Source organism: Capra hircus, chromosome 10 (genome assembly GCF_001704415.2).
Source record: "Capra hircus breed San Clemente chromosome 10, ASM170441v1, whole genome shotgun sequence".
NCBI lineage: Eukaryota > Metazoa > Chordata > Mammalia > Artiodactyla > Bovidae > Capra > Capra hircus.
In genome coordinates, this window is record NC_030817.1 from 70,708,050 (window position 1) to 70,725,549 (window position 17,500).

Sequence of the window (17,500 nt, forward strand, 5' to 3'; positions counted from 1 at the left end):
GGAGATAATGCACGATGGTAAAGCTGATTTTCCATGATGAATCTCAGAGCATATAAATTGGCTAATATCTGAAAACATTTACAGATACTAGAGGAATTGACTACTTGTAGGACATGATGAATGGGCCTTTCAAACACCCGGAGACAGCTCTGCAAATCTCCCCGGCTGCTAAAGCCCTCATTTGATTTTCCAATTTACTCCTCTTAAATTTATCTTCCCACTAAAAATAAAAAGTGCTGATATTTTTCCCCAGTGCCATCCCTGAGAAGATGACTCCAAAGGGTTACTCTGGCAGAACTAATCTGCTTACACCTGCTCTTCCTCACCTGACAGAGCCGAGGCCTTCTAATGCCTTTTCGTCTGATCATTAAACTGAACCGAATATGCCTTCAGCTCCACGTGAAAGAGTGTAATTAGTATACTTGTCAAGCCAGGTACAGCCCTGCTTACCCTGCTTTTTTTCCCTCCAGCAGCTAATGAACTGCTCCCATCTCATTATTCAAAAATAAAAAGGCACTTAGTATACTATGAACTGATTTCCCTTGCTTTTTTTCTTTTTTTAAGAAGTAACAAGATTCGGTGCTGATCAACCCTACCATTAAGTGACAAAGTGATAAATATCCTTCTGGATTGGTGGAAAGTTGGCCACTCGGTAGTCTGAAATGACACTAAACTAAAATACTTTACGAGGCAACTTGGAGAGTTCTGCCATGCTTAATTGAATTTGAGAGCCCCCACCAAATTAATCAAATTCATTATTCTCCACCTTTATATATATATATACACCAATGTTCAGCATATTCGTACTATTCTATTCTTTCCCCCACAGCACTTCTCACCATAATATTTTCTATCATTTGCTTATTTATACATTTATGGTTGGTCTTGGCTACTGAGATGTAAGCTCCTGGAGGACAGGGATTTTAGTCGATTTTTTGTTTCATTGATGGAAATCAGTAAAGGGAGAATGAACGAAAAACATTCATATGGATACATAGTTCCTTTAAATTATAATGAAATGTGGATTTATTCTAAAGGTCCAAAATTTAAAAACTTTTTTTTCTTTTGACTGAATAAGAATGTGAGGGAAAAAAAAAAAAAGATGCACAGAGAAATATAAAATCAAAGGGAAACTGTGGAAATAATTGTTCTACCTCCTTCTGCTAAATAAAAGCTAAGCAAAATTTTAAAAACTTTAAAAAATGAATAATATTTAATAACATTTCACTTCTTTATGCCTGAAACATACTGATATTTTGAATGTTTCAGAAATCTGTGTCCTCTATTTTGATTTCTGGAAACAAATGCCAATATTGCCAAGGTCAAACAAATTTTAAAATATAAAAATCTATAAAGTGATAAAGTACTTAAGACAGGTCATATGATTATCCCTTAGAAGAAAACAAGGATGATATATCCCAAATTTGTCCTAGATCCAAAGGTGACTTCACTTTGTTTACCCTGTGCTGTGTTATGTTAGTTGCTCAGTCATATCCAACTTTTCTCAGCCTATGGACTCCTTTTTCATCAGGCTCCTCTGTCCCTGGAATTCTCTAGGCAAGAACATTGGAGTGGGTTGCCGTTTCCTTCTCCATTGTTTACATTACTGCGTGAAACACTAGGCTCAGTTTGTAGAGACACATCTGTTACAAGCACAAAAAATTTCAGAAGAAAGACATTAACATGTTTACTCTATAATAATTCTGATCTAAGCTGAATATGAGTCTATGTGAGGATATTATCTCCCCTGGTAGACCATATGCTTCTTGAGGGCAGATGACCCAACACAGACAGAAGACCCAGCTTGCCACAGGGAGGGGAGCACATATTCTGTGTGTGTGTCTGTATAGGGGTGTGTGTGTGTGTGTGTGAGAGAGAGAGAGAGAAAGAGAGATACACACACACACACACAATATGTCAGACTGTCTGATTAAAAAATAAGAGAATTTTAAAAACAAAATCTGCCCCATTGTCACTGTTTTGTTGACCTTATCTCCCGCAGCCCTTCTGCCTTTCATACTTCTGCTAAAGATAAACTTTTCTGCCTTCAAATCAGAAAGCTAGGCCAGCAGCCTCACACAAAGAACATCACTGATGCCAGTGCTGACTCAAAGAACATGCAACAGACGAATGGTTTTGTGAATGGTGCAGCCTACCTCCTTCATCCCCAGAGACACAAAGATCTCTTCCCTGCAACTGAAAATTTAACCTGAAACAACTAAATATGCAACTTATTTAAAGGAATGTTCTTAAACAAGTCACACTTTTCTTTACCAAATGTTCATCAATAGTCTGAAAACAGGAACAGCTACCATGGAAATGCAGAAAACCAAGAGTGAAACAAGAAATAATTTTTAAAGTAAGAAACAGGCCTAAATTGGGTCCATGTTTTAAAAAAGAATTCATCTTTATTTTTATTTCTTATTTCACTTCACAAAGTATTGCCCTTAATAATCAAAACTAATTGATTTGCAAAAAACAAAACAAAAATGTGTTTGCTCATAAACAGGACAGATTTGTGAAAATATAGAATGGACTAAGGAAGTTAACTTTTGATGCTTATTATAGCATTTACAGGTCTCTGTGAAGAGTATGCAACCAAAGAAAATTTATCAGTCTTTCTGCAGAGGGTTTTACTTTGGAATGATGCTAAGTAATTTCATTATTGAGATGAATGAGAGATGAGGACAAGCATCTGCTCAGTTCATGGGTAACAGAGAAAGGAGAAGGGGAGGGGTATACGGAATTAAACGATTAGAAAGTGTGTCACAAATTTAACACCTAAATCAAAATAAAAGGTGCCTAGTAAGAATATAACTCAAATAAAAAATATACACAAGTTATAAACATAAATATCTAAATACACACATATATATAGTTAATATATAGAGAAAAGAGATAAAGTTTCTTTAGTAGAAGAATTCCAAATAATACATCAAGATACTTCTTCCTCCAGGAGGTGGAGTTTAATCTCCTGACTCAAGTGGTTAAGACTCTGCAGTTCCAATACAAGGAACTTAGGTTTGATCCCTGGATGGGGAGCTAAGATCCCACATGCTGTGCAGCACACCCAAGAAAACATTTTTTTTTTTTTTTAATATGGAACAAGGAAAAGAGCAATTTGACAGTGGAGAAATATGGCAACTAACACCTTAACCAAGAGACTAAGGTTAACATAACTACGGATAGGTTGTATCAGTATCATGTACTTCTTGATATAGTATGATTATAAAAGCTACAATCTAGTCCCATAAGAAGAACAACTCAAATGGATATCAGCCATACCCAAATGGAGAGACATACACAATTACCAAATGGATATTCTTCAAACTCAGCATGGTCATCAAAACCAAGAAAGGGCTAAGTAACTTCACACACCAGAGGAGATTGAGGAATGTGATCACTAAATGCAACATGGGACCCTGCATAGGATCTGGAACCGGCTGGGGTGGGGGGAGCCATTAATTTTAAGAAGTAGTAAAATTCAAAATAAAGTCTGAACTTTATAATGTTATAATGTTAATCAATAAAATATTCTTAATAATGTTAATCAATATATTATTGATTAACAGTAATGTATCAATCACTTGACAATCATTTGTCTTTGTGTTGGCAAGTATAAAACAGTGATGTAAAATTACAGCAACCAGTCCATTCTGAAGGAGATCAACCCTGGGATTTCTTTGGAAGGAATGATGCTAAAGCTGAAGTTCCAGTACTTTGGCCACCTCATGCGAAGAGTTGACTCATTGGAAAAGACTCTGATGCTGGGAGGGATTGGGGGCAGGAGAAGAAGGGGACGACTGAGGATGAGATGGCTGGATGGCATCACGGACTCGATGGACATGAGTCTGAGTGAACTCCAGGAGATGGTGATGGACAGGGAGGCCTGACGTGCTGCGATTCATGGGGTTGCAAAGAGTCGGACACGACTAAGCGACTGAACTGAACTGACTGAAAACTGATGGTAGGTATAGGGAGAATGCTCTGTATTATCTTTGCAGCTTTCTGTAAATCTGAAAGTATCCCAACAACACTTTGATTTAAAAAAGTAAAAGCTTTCTAGTGGACTTTCTGCCCCGAGTAATGACCTCATGAGAAATACAACCCTTCCATTTACCACCAAAACCCAACTCCTGTTGCTTTTGAAAGAATATTGGCTAAAAGAATTCCTGAGGTATAATTATGAGTGATGATGGCAGAAAAAAATAGTTTTAAATTTCCATAATATATAGATAGACCAAGCAAATGCTGTTTTGTCATTACAAGATCAAATAACTTGGTAAAAGAATTTAAGAAATGAGAGTGAATCCTCCCATTGAATTTCTCCCCATAAAGACCACCATAAAAAGTATTTCAAGAGGTTTCAGGGTTTCCAAAACTATCAGAATTGAAATTTGAAGAGTACTTAAAGAAGATGAAGGGTAAATTAATTCCTTCATGTATTTCAAGTAATTATTTGAATATCACTAACTACTACTACTACAAAAGTCACCATCATTTGAGTGGTACTATGTGCTAAGCAGCATGCTACATATTTTATAAAATCAACCTTAATCTGTAAATAACCTTGAAACATAGATGTTCTTATTCAGTTTTAAAGAAAAGCAAACCATGACTCCCAAAGAATTTAACAAGGTGGCAGCTAGTATAGGATCCAACTGGGATACCAGCTCAACAAGTAGAAATACAGGAAAATTGTAACAGATAAGATTTAGGTAGAAAGGAGATAAACCTCTCTGACATTTAGAGAAGCTAAACACTTGGGTAATAGTCTAACCAATACTATTAATTCACATTCATTAAATAATAAGAAGATGACTCTAAAATCAAAAGACCTAAGTCTTTCCTTTCTCATTGCTTTTGTTCAATCCTTTGGGCATTTAGACACATAATGAGGGTAGGCAGAGGAGCAGGTAGGCATTGGTGTTCTGAGTTCAAGTCTCAGCTCTTGCCCTCTCTAACTGTATGACTAGGCTGGTCATTTATCCTGAGTATTGTTTATCACTTACAAAATTGTAAAATAAATATGTCTTATCTATGTTGAGCATTTGTTGTATAGGTCAAATCAGTCACTCAGTTCAGTTCAGTTCAGTCACTCAGCCGGGTCTGACTCTTTGCCACCCCATGAACCACAGCACGCCAGGCCTCCCTGTCCATCAACAATTGCCAGAGTCCATCCAAACCCATGTCCATTGAGTCAGTGATGCCATCCAACCATCTCATCCTCTGTCGTCCCCTTCTCCTCCTGCCTTCAATCTTTCCCAGCATCAGGGTCTTTTCAAATGAGTCAGCTCTTTGCATCAGGTGGCTAAAGTATTGGAGTTTCAGCTGCACCATCAGTCCTTACAATGAACACCCAGGACTGATTTCCTTTAGGATGGACTGGTTGGATCTCCTTGTAGTCCAAGGGACTCTCAAGAGTCTTCTCCAGCACCACAGTTCAAAAGCAGCAATTCTTCATCACTCAGCTTTCTTTATAGTCCAACTCTGACATCCATACATGACTACTGGAAAAACCATAGCCTTGACTAGACAGACCTTTGTTGACAAAGTAATGTCTCTGCTTTTTAATATGCTAAGTTGGTCAAATAACTTTTTTAAAGAATAAAGTTCTATTCCAATGCTTTATGAGTTATCTGCAAAATTCCTAAATTTCCTCTCAATTTTGGAGCTGAAATGCTCTGTACTCCTGTGTTACCTACTCAACAAAAAATGGTAGGTAGATACATTATCAGCAAAATATGTAATTCAAGTCAACAAACATTTATGAATGTGAGACCAGGGAATGAACCAAGACAAGGAATGTAGGCCACCAAAAATTACTCCAGTATTAGTTATACAAAATGTCTTGGATTGAGAGACAAAAACTAAAAGTTGGAGGTTAGGCGGCATAGTAAAGAAGATAAATAATTTCCTGACCTACACAATTTAGTTTTAGCAAGAATAATTTGGTAATCCCCATCATACAAAGATTAGCTTGTATACAATGACATAACAGTTTGCCCATGATCGCAAAGGTCAAGGCATGGGCCCTGAATGAAGAAGTTATCTGCCATCAACAAAGGAGATCTAGTCAAAGGTTGCATTTTATGCCCTTGGCAAAGCAAAGGAAAGTCCCTCATATTGTCTGTACATTTTTATCTGGTTAATGAATAAATAATATTTGTATTTTCCAAAAATGTTGTTCATCAAGCTACTTCAGCAAAAATATTTACTCTACTAAAGAGTTTCTTACAAAATGAAGCAGGGAAAAAAAATACACCACACAAGTATCTTCTTCTTAAATATATTAACATTCTCTCATGAATTAGGAGAAAGTGGAATTCCTAAATTCTCAAACTGTGACGTAATATTGGTTTTATTGATTCTCTGCACAATTTGTGGGAGTACCCAATCATTATTTTGACAGTTTTATCATAAGGTAATAGACTTCCTTTTAGATAATTGCAGTTACCACATTCAATTTCAACCTTCCATAGGATTTTTTCCTAGATATAGCTTTACTGTCAATCCTAGATCACATTAGTTTCTTTTTATAGCTATACACACAAAGCATTTTAGGCGTTACACCTAATTATGTCAGCACAATAACAATTTAAAAGCTCATCATTAAGAAGTAAAGGTTAAGCACTTATATGTTAAGACTCCTTTTTATAAAGACATATAGCACTATATGACATAAGTAAATGAATTACACAAGCAGTAAAAGTCCAAGAGTCACAAAAATATAAGTCTTCTTTTAGGATAAACAGGGAAACTTGATGAGTTTATGTTCAGGCAATAACATTTGTAAACTTCAGTGCTGACTACCAAGCTTTCTGACTCATGAAAACTATTAAGCTACAGAAGTTTCACAACACAGAGTTGGGTGAAAACATACTCTTTTTCCTAGGGAGGCAGTTTAGTAAGATCATTAAGAGCTTAAGCTCTGGAACCTAGTCACTACTCACCGTTTGACCTGGGGCAAGACACTCAAGGTCTCTGTGTCTTGGTTTTCTCATTTGCAAATGGGACTACTACTACTACTTCTCTCATAAAGTTGTTCTGAGGATTAATACCCTAACATTACATAAAGCTCTTAGAAAGCGCCTGAAAGAAGAAAGAAAGAAAGTTAAGTCATTCAGTCGTGTCCAACTCTTTGCGACTCTATGGACTGCAGCCTACCAGGTTCTGTCTACAGGATTTTCCGGGCAAGAATACTGGAACAGGTTGCCATTTTCTTCTCCAGGGGATCTTCCCAACCCAAGGATTGAACCTGGGTCTCCCACATTGTAGGCAGACGCATTACCATCTCAGCCACCAGGGAAGTCCAGAAAGTGCCTGGCATATATATATACTATGTGCTATGTGAATATCAAATACTATCATTGCTAACCTGAATTCCCTTAAGCCTGTAGTAATTAAATAAAGACACAAAAAGTGATCAAAACTGAAAAGTGATCTAAGCCAGTAGATAAGGTGGTAGAAATGTTGTGTTGGCCAAAAACTTCGTTTGGGTTTTTTTGGTAACATCTTACGGAAAAACATAAACATTTTGGCCAACCCAATATGATGAGAGCCCTAAGAGACTAGCTACTCATGGAATGTAGGAGGATGGGGCATTTCAGCTCTAGAAGAAAAATCAAATTTGAGGTTCAGAAGTTCTCTGTAGAAGGACCTACTGTGTAGCACATGGAACTCTGCTCAGTGTTATATGGAAGCCTGGATGAGAGAGGGGAGTTTGGGAGAGAATGTATATGTGTTTAGTTTTCAGTCATGTCTGACTGTTTGCGACCCTTTGGACTATAGCCTGCCAAGCTCCTCTGTCCATAGGGTTTTTCAGGCAAGAATACTGGAGTGGGCTGCCATTTCCTCCTCCAGGGGATACTCTCGACCCAGGGATAAAAGCTGTGATTCTTTTGTCTCCTGCACTGCCGGTGGATTCTTTACCCACGAGCCATCATGGATACATGTACAGGTATGGCTGAGTCCCTCTGCTGTTCACCTGGAGCTATCACAACATTGTTAATGAGCTATGCCCCAATACAAAATAAAAAGTTTAAAACAAGAAGTTCTTTGCAGAAAGAGTGAATTAATTAGGCTCAAAGGAATTCTAAATATTGAGGCAAAAATTGGTATCCAAGGCTTAAACCTAAATGAGAAAACAACACAGAAATCAACACTGATCTACACAAAAAAGCAGAAAAACTAAGAACACCATCTTGATAAACTTGGAGTCTTCCACAGATGTGTACCTATGTGGGGCACAAGAGCAAGTGTTAGCAGGGATAAGGTCAGAAAATGACCAGTAGACGGCAGAAGGGAGCAACCGCAAAGAGGCTTAGCTTTGTGGCAGCTCAATTGAGCTGTTAACCCTCCCAAAATTTTAAGCCATGATATCTCTCAGTCTAATATATTTCATCATTTGGGAGGGAAAGGAAAAAAATCGCGATTCTCCACTCCATAATTTTCACATTCCACTTCATAATTACAAAACTATCAGAAAATGGCATGGTGTCTTGACAGGCTCAGGCAAAAATTCTGTTGTTCTCCCCCATGCTTCCCCTGAGTCAATTTACCTAGCTGAAAGAAATATAAATGAAGAAATAGCTCTTTATTAAAAAGGAAAACTATACAATATACTTTCACTTCCAAATTAACCACTCCTCTTAAGATAAACAAAAAGTGTTTCTAGTAAATTGCTGTGTTTCTAAAGGAGAAAAACAAATCAACATAGCTCTGCAATAAATATTCTAGAATGACCAAAAATGTCAATACATATCTCATATCAAGCTAAAATATAAGAAATAGTGATGAACAGAGTTATCTTACATATTAATCTATGCAAATAAAAGTTTTTTTCAAATTCTAAGACAACTCTGCTGTATTGTAAAATTTTAAAATGATTTTCCTTAAACAAAAAATACAGGAAATCAGGACGATAGCAGAAAATATACTATATAGAAGTATCCATACATACATAAACCAGTTTTTTTTGAGACAAAAGTTCCAGTAGGGGTGGGTGGGGATTAAGCAACAACTTGTCATCAATCCTTGATTACTCTTATCTCTCAGGCTGTGATTCAATCTTGCAGTCCTATTGTTGGCCCTTTCCCTGCGACCCACTCACAAAAGTAACCCTCCATCCCCAACAACCTGTTCACTGATCAGTTTGCTTTCTCTATCTTAAAACTCTCCTCGCAAGCTGTTGAGAAAAATAAGAGGAGGGACATCAATCAAAGTTTTCTACAGCCAGAACAATTTATAAGAAGTTCAGTAAGGTATCAACATTAATAGCTAAGGTAGATCGTTTCTTAATTTCAAGTAACCATCCACTGCTTACACCCACTATCATGGATTTAATGAAGAGAGAGTTCATTAAATGCTGCTGACTATACTGTATATAAAGCATAGCTGAAATCTAATTTCCAATTCTGAGCTTCTTGAATGACAAAAGCTTTCAGTATAGTCATTATCATTAATATTTATCATGCAATGAATGTGCTTCTATATTTCTTTTTCAAACTAATGAAAATAAGTCATTTTCTCATTCCGCCAGTTGTAAAAAGGCAAGTCTATAAATAGATCTAAGAACATGCCTACCCATAGATATGATTTTGATCAACAAAAGCTAAGGGTCCAAAATAAGCTACAATGACTACTCCTGGAATTTCACCTGAATTGAATTTAGACTAGCAAGTTTCAAAAGATAGTATAGGGCACCAGAGTTTTGAAGAAACAGAAAACATCATATGGTGTAGAAACTTTGAAAGTCTTTTAATTAAGACTTTAAAAAATGTTTTAAAATTATATAAAAGAATGAAAGCCACCCACAGGCCATGTGTAAGGAAATACACTCTGCCATTTAACTAAACATGTAATCAATAAACAGGAGATATGCAAAGCACTGGAAACAATCTCCTCTACACTGAGCTAGAGAAGCTCTGGGCCTTCACTTCCTCTCAATGAGTACTTACTCCTGGAATGTGCATCAGCTCCTTACAATCACTTTACCACCATTAAGGGGGCAGAGAAATTTAAGGTGCCATGCAAATAAAAATTCAATCATTAATAATTTAAGGATTAAATAATGTACTTGAACAGTTAAGAATTAAATGAGGTTCACAAACAGAATGAGGAGTGCCTCCTCCCATTTGAAATGTCTTGGAAAGAACATTCCATTTACAGATGACTTAAAAATCGACAGCAAGCTCCTTAGAAGGAATCTTAAACTTTCAACTATGCAGAAGCATTCTGTAAGATATGCTCCGGAACCCCAGTTAGTAGCCAAAACTGAATTCAATTTTCTTCCTTTCCCAATTTGAAGTAACTCTTATTTCTACTGCAGAGGAGATAATCCAGTTTGAAATTTCAGATTCATCCTAGGTTCCTTTCACTTCCTCATCACCAGTATCAAGTAAATTGCCCTGTGCTATAGACTTTATTTCCTCTTTCACTTACACGGTAAACCTTAGTTCTGATCTGTATAAATTTTCTAAGACAAATTCGATAGTTTATTGTTCTCTCTCACGACAGCCAGCACCTCCTCACTTAAATCCATTCTTCACAGTGTTGCCATATTATTTTCAACCTTGGTTCATTATTCTTTTCTTAAAAATATTTACTTTATTTATTTGGCTGCATGGGGTCCTCAGTTGTGGCGTGTGAGCTTCTCCAGTTGTGGCACATGAGCTTAGCAATTGTGGCACACTGGCTTGGTTGCCCCAAAGCACGTGGGCTCTTAGTTCCCCAACCAGGGATCGAACTCGCTTCCCCTGCATTTGAAAGACAGATTCTCAACCACTGGACCACCAGAGAAGTCCCTCAACCTTGGCTCTTAAGTGCTGTCATAATACACAGCTTCCTGTCATGATCAATTATAAAGTGTATTGCAAGTAATTTATAACTACTATCAAGTAAATGTATTTTTAATAAATGAAAGTTGAGTTATATATTTATATAATAGTATTACTTCTTCATTGTATTTCAATATTTTCTTGAGTAGAAGAGTAGAAGGGGAGTTACAGGAAAGTCCTGGAAATTCTAGTTACCACTAGGTCCAAATGATATCTTTCACCTGTCTTGTTGAAAAGCACTGCCATAAAAAAACCAAAAACTCTGATTCTGGCACTCTGCTATTTAGAATCATCAATGGATGATTAAATATAAACTCCTAGGTCTTGAATTCAGTATCTTCTGTTATCTGTTCCTAAAGCTCAACATTCAAAAAACTAAGATCATGGCATCTGGTCCCATCACTTCATGGGAAATAGATGGGGAAACAGTGGAAACAGTGTCAGACTTTATTTTGGGGGGCTCCAAAATCACTGCAGATGGTGACTGCAGCCAGGAAATTAAAAGACACTTACTCCTTGGAAGGAAAGTTATGACCAACCTAGATAGCATATTCAAAAGCAGAGACATTACTTTGCCAACAAAGGTCCATCTAGTCCAGGCTATAGTTTCTCCAGGGGTCATGTATGGATGTGAGAGTTGGACTGTGAAGAAAGCTGAGCATCGAAGAATTGATGCTTTTGAACTGTGGTGTTGGAGAAGACTCTTGAGAATCCCTTGGACTGCAAGGAGATCCTACCAGTCCATCCTAAAGGAGATCAGTCCTGGGTGTTCACTGGAAGGACTGATGCTGAGGCTGAAACTCCAATACTTTGGCCACCTCACACAAAGAGTTGACTCATTGGAAAAGACCCTGATGCTGGGAGGGTTTGGGGGCAGGAGGAGAAGGGGACGACAGAGGATGAGATGGCTGGATGGCATCACTGACTCTATGGACATGAGTTTGAGTAGACTCTGGGAGTTGGTGATGGACAGGGAGACCTGGTGTGCTGCGATTCATGGAGTCACAAAGAGTGGGATACGACTGAGCAACTGAACTGAACTGAACTGAACCGAACCTGGCATGCCACAGTCCATGGGGTGTGTGTGGGGCAGGGAAGCCTGGCATGCTGCAGTTCATGGCGGGGTGTCTGGCATACTGCAGTCCGTGGAGTCGCTAAGAGTTAGACATGACTGAGCTACTGAACTGACCTGAACTGAATCTGTCCAAGTTTAATTCCCACTGTGATTGCACACACAAGCTCTCAGCTAGTGACTCTAGACTCTTAAGCAGATCTCATACTTGGTTCACACATTTCTGTCTTCAATTACCTTCCCCTGCAGCTATACTCCCCAAGTCCATAAAGCCTCTCTAAATCTACAAACCAGAACACATCTTTCCATTTACTCCTTCCAGCAGTGCATGCTTTATACAACCCACTAAGCTGAGAATTCTAAAGGCTATGGGTTTTAGGTCTCTTTCTGCCTACCACAGCAACTAAGGTAGTACCCAGCACATAGTCAGCATTCACATAACTCTTGACAAACTGCAGAAAAATAAAGAACATGAATTCCAAAGGAATTAATATTCCAGTTAGTAAGAGGCCACTCAAAGTCTAATTAGACCCAAATACTAAATGCTTTTCTTACCCTTTTTCTATTAGAGTTTTAAAGACAAGTATACTATGTATTGATTGCCTGGAACACTATTCAAAGCTCTTCATCAGCGTTTTTCTGTTTTTTAACTGAAGTTGCTGCTGCTGCTGCTAAGTCACTTCAGTCGTGTCCGACTCTATGTGACCCCATAGACGGCAGCCTACCAGGCTCCTCTGTCCATGGGATTTTCCAGGCAAGAACACTGGAGTGAGGTGCCACTGCCTTCTCCGTTAACTGAAGTTAAGGTCATTCAAAGAGTAAGAACAAAAATTAGTAATTCCATTGGGAAAAACATAATTTTGGTTGGGGGTAGGGATGAAAGTGAAAGTTAGTTGCTCAGTTAGTGTCTGACTCTTTGCGGCCCCATGGACTGTAGCCCGCCAGGTTCCTCTGAACATGTAATTCTCCAGGCAAGAATCCTGGGGTGGGTGCCATTTGCTACTCCAGGGGATCTTCCCGACCCAGGGATCAAACCCTGGTCTCCTGAATTGCAGGCTGATTATTGTCTGAGTTACCAGGGAGAGGTAATTACACGCATGTTAGGTAGAAGAGCATATTCCCTTAAGAAAACCAAGACAGTGAACTGGGATTTCTACAAAATGTTCATCCTCACTACAAATTTCATTCAACTGTATTGTTTATTTTAAAAGGATATGTTACTATTAATGGTGAGCTATCTGGAAATAGGGAGGATATACTGCTATATGGAAGAAAGCTAAGAAAAGCTGTATAAAATCTTCAGGAGGTAAACAAAACCATCAGTTTTTGATGTGAACAGAGATATTTTCCCAAAGGTTCTTCAAAACTAATTTGCCTTATATTCAGATTCAAGAACAGTCAATATGCTCATAATTTTATTATAATGCCAGCCTCCCTATTAAAAACAGCTCTTACGTGGAAGATTTTCCTGGAAGAACTGTGAACATTCAGATGATCTTCTACTGTTTAAGGATATTTCCATCTGCTTATTTACTCCACTCAGGAAAGTCCCCACAAACAGAACTACCCATGGTATGACTCTCAGGAGAAAGTCACCATGCTTAGTGTGACATCCACTTATTTCCTCGTGCACACATTTAATACCTGAGACTCAACAGGGAGCAGGACATCCACTAAAACTGGGGAGCACTGAATAGTTACATCATGCAAAATGCTGGGCTGGATGAAGCCCAAGCTGGAATCAAGATTGCAGGGAGCAATATCAATAACCTCAGATACACAGATGACACCACCCTAGTGGCAGAAAGTGAAGAGGAACTAAAGAGTCTCTTGATGAAGGTGAATAAGGAGAGTGAAAAGCTGGCTTAAAACTCAGCATTCAAAATCTAAGATCCTGGCATCTAGTCCCATCACTTCACAGCAAACAGATGGGGAAACAATGGAAACAGTGACAGACTTTATTTTCTTGGGCTTCAAAATCACTGTGGACAGTGACTGTAGCCATGAAATTCCTTAAAAGAAAAGCTATAACAAACCTAGACAGCATATTAAAAAGCAGAGACATCATTTTCCCGACAAAGGTCCATATAGTCAAAGCTATGGTTCTTCCAGTATGGATGTGACAGTTGGACCATAAAGAAGACTGAGCATTGAAGAATTGATGCTTTTGAACTGTAGTGCTGGAGAAGACTCTTTAGAGTCCCTTGGACGGCAAGGAGATCAAACCAATCAATTCTAAAGTAAATCAATCCTGAATATTCACTGGAAGGACTGATTCTAAAGCTGAAGCTCTAATACTTTGGCCACCTGATGCAAAGAGCTAACTCATTGCTAAAGACCCTGATGCTGGGAAAGACTGAGGGCAGGAGGTGAAAGGGGTGACAGAGGATGAGATGGTTGGACAGCATCACTGACTCAATGGATGTGATTTTAAGCAAACTTCAGGAGATTGTGAAGAACAGGGAAGCCTGGTGTGCCGCAGGCCATGCGATAGCAAAGAGTTGGACACAACTGAGTAAACAACAAGAAAAAGTACAAACAAAGAGATAGAAATTCTAGCCTTCTTGAACAAGTTAAGATGGGAAAGTGAGATCCCAGAAGAAGATGATAAAACATGAAATAAAACTCAGGCTCTTTACAGTCTTTAATTGGTCATCACTTTCCAGTTATGCTCTCTCCTGGTCCAATTAAAACTATGATACAAAATAGGGAAAAAAATGTATTCTGATATTTATAGGATTGGTTCAAAATACAAGGGCTTTCACTTTTAAGAAAAAACAGCCCCAAAGGTAGTCTATCTGCTACTCATCATTAATTAAAGTGCTGTTGATAACATCCCATGCTAGGAAGAAAATCTGCTGAATAGGGTAGGGTTTAATCACTTGAAATGATGCCCCAAGATGTAAAGAGAGCTTCATCTCCTACTTTTGCTCAGGTCTGTGCTGCGACAGGAAAATCTGAGGCTCTGTGCTGACAGCATTTCCTCAACCATTATTCTATCTGCTACTTCATTCACTGTAACGCAGTAAAAAGAGTTGTTGGTTAGGAGCAAGAAGTCTTGGATTTGGGCACCAGCACCATCATAGACCGCCATGCCCTTCGCTGCCTATTCTGTTTAGAAATGCTGGACAGCCTCAGTTTCCTCACCTATAAATTGGCCTCTTCTGCCTCACCTGGGCTATTTGGAGGCCACAGAAATGCTTACTACTGTTCACCCTCAGAACAACACAACTTGAGAGTCCATCAGGATTTCAGGAGGAAAAGAAATGGCACAATGTGAGTAGATTTCCCTAGACTAAGTTGGAAGGAAGAAAAATGACTCAATTTAATATTATTGAACAACGTGACTTTGGAATCTGAGCTCAAGTATCAGCTTTATGAAATAATAACCATAGGACTGTGGCCAAGTCACATACCCTTTCTGCAATTCAGGTTCATGATACCTATCCTATCAATATGTTAGATTTTGTTGGGAGGATAAGTAACAGTACAACATCAAAGTATCCTAAAGCATTGTAAACACAGGACTTAACCAGGGGCAACAGCAAAATCAGTACAAAACTGTTTGTTATCAAAGTGCCACTCAGGTCTCTTGTTAACTACTGAGATGCTGAGTAGAATATACATATCATACTCTAGAAATGATCCCACAAAAAATCCATCAGTACTCCTTAAGAGTAGATATTTTTAACATATGTTACTGAAATCACACGACTTACATGTGCCATACTATTAATGCTACATTTTTATAAAGGAAAAAAAAAATTTAAAACTGAGCATTGATCTAGTGGAAGTAATAGTACATACATAGTACTCTCCACTCCCAAAGGAATAGGATTTTTTTTTCTCCAATTTCTAATTTTAAGAGGAAAAAATTAAAAATACAAACCAAGACTGACTGAGACTTGCAGCTCATTAAAGCTGAGGTGATTTCCCCTATATAGAATTCTATTGATCTCCATAGTCCACACTAGACAAAAAGTGTGGTCAGGGAGGGGGATGATGGATGCCTCTGCCAATAGCACTGAACAAACCTGTTAGCTAATTGCTACCAAAGACAATTATCCCTGCATTGTTTCATAATGGAAACACATTACAAAACTCTAATATACACACAGGGAAATTTGATGATTTGACTGTGGAGCCATGTGCATTGAATTTCATTGCCAAAGGCCAGCCAGGTCGCTGCTGTGAAGGGGAAGAAAGTGTCAGAATATAAGCCACAGTATCTTAAAGCTTTTTACTTTGCGGGGGAGAGGAGGAAGAAAGAAGAAAGGAAGGAGGAGGGATGAGAAAGACAAAGAAAATAAAGGAAGACCACCAAGTGTCACCAGCAAACTGAATGAATTCTACCATCTGGCAATAATTTTAACATGTTACTTTTTAAAATGATAAACCTCTAATAATGGTTGGTCATTCATCATAAAAAGATTTTTTAAATCATTTCTGTCCAGAAGAATATTTTTACAGCTTTTCAAATGGCAGGGAGCCTACTGGCAAGTATGGAGTTAAAAAGGTGGCTTTGACAATAGCCTAGTATGATGATTAAAAATAACATCAAATATCTGTCAGGATTTTACTTAAAGGAAAAAAAAAAATCCGACTCTGTAACAACTCACAGTAAAACAGCCATTAACCCAATCAATTATAAAAGAAAAAGCCTTGAAATACAGTTATTTGATTATATATAATCATAGTGTAATTCAAGCATACAGTATTTACATTTGCCTTCTTTCCAAGAAGCCACATTCTTGAAATACCCTTTGCCTGATATGTTTCTAAATATGCTCATGTCCTTCTCCAGTGTATTCATGCAAGACATTTAATCCTGGCATTGGAATTATAGGAATTCTGATAGACAGTACACATCAAAATTATATTCAGTACTATTTGACTCAACTATGTAAAATGGTACAAAATAAAAAGAAGAATGTACCGAAGATGTGCCAGTGTTATAAAGATAAATTAACAGCTACAAAATTTATGATCACCCTATTAACTTCATAATTCACAAGTCAATGAATTCTGTTTTACTGTGTGGGCAACTGCTATATATAGGCCAGTCTACCTGCTTCCGACTATGCTGACTACTATTTTGACAAGACCTGGATAGCAGTAGGTCCAAAGCAATCAGAAGGTTGACTTTGACAAATGGCGGTGCTGCGGCGAAGTTGAAAATAACACACATCCACTTTAATCTCTTTCTTGATTAAATCGAAACCATACCATTCTGACATCATGTGATTTGCTCATGAAGCATCACTGCAGGTTACTTTAGAGGCTACATCTATTGAAATGATATTGAATTTTTAGGGGAAGTACTTAATTCATTCAAATGAAACCTTCACAAGGTAACTGGGCCACCAGTCACTGATAACTGCAGATTCAAAGAAAAATCAAAGGAGAAGTCCCTGACAAAAAATAAAAAAAATAAAAATCCAACATGTACTACTGAATGATATTTTAGTAGGTATTATCTTCTACTTTCAAAGAGGGAAGATTATATGCATAAAGCATATTCCAAAGCTCTTTACCTATTCTACCACAGCTAAGCTCCAAAGGTAAACATTACACTAGGTAATAAAAATGC

At 37.9% G+C, this 17,500-nt stretch overlaps 1 protein-coding gene across 4 annotated transcripts in view; it reads right to left on the bottom strand.

Annotated features, from left to right (window-relative positions):
- C10H15orf41 (chromosome 10 C15orf41 homolog) overlaps positions 1–17,500 on the bottom strand; it is a 232,961-nt gene that overhangs the window by 147,179 nt on the left and 68,282 nt on the right. The window lies entirely within an intron of this gene.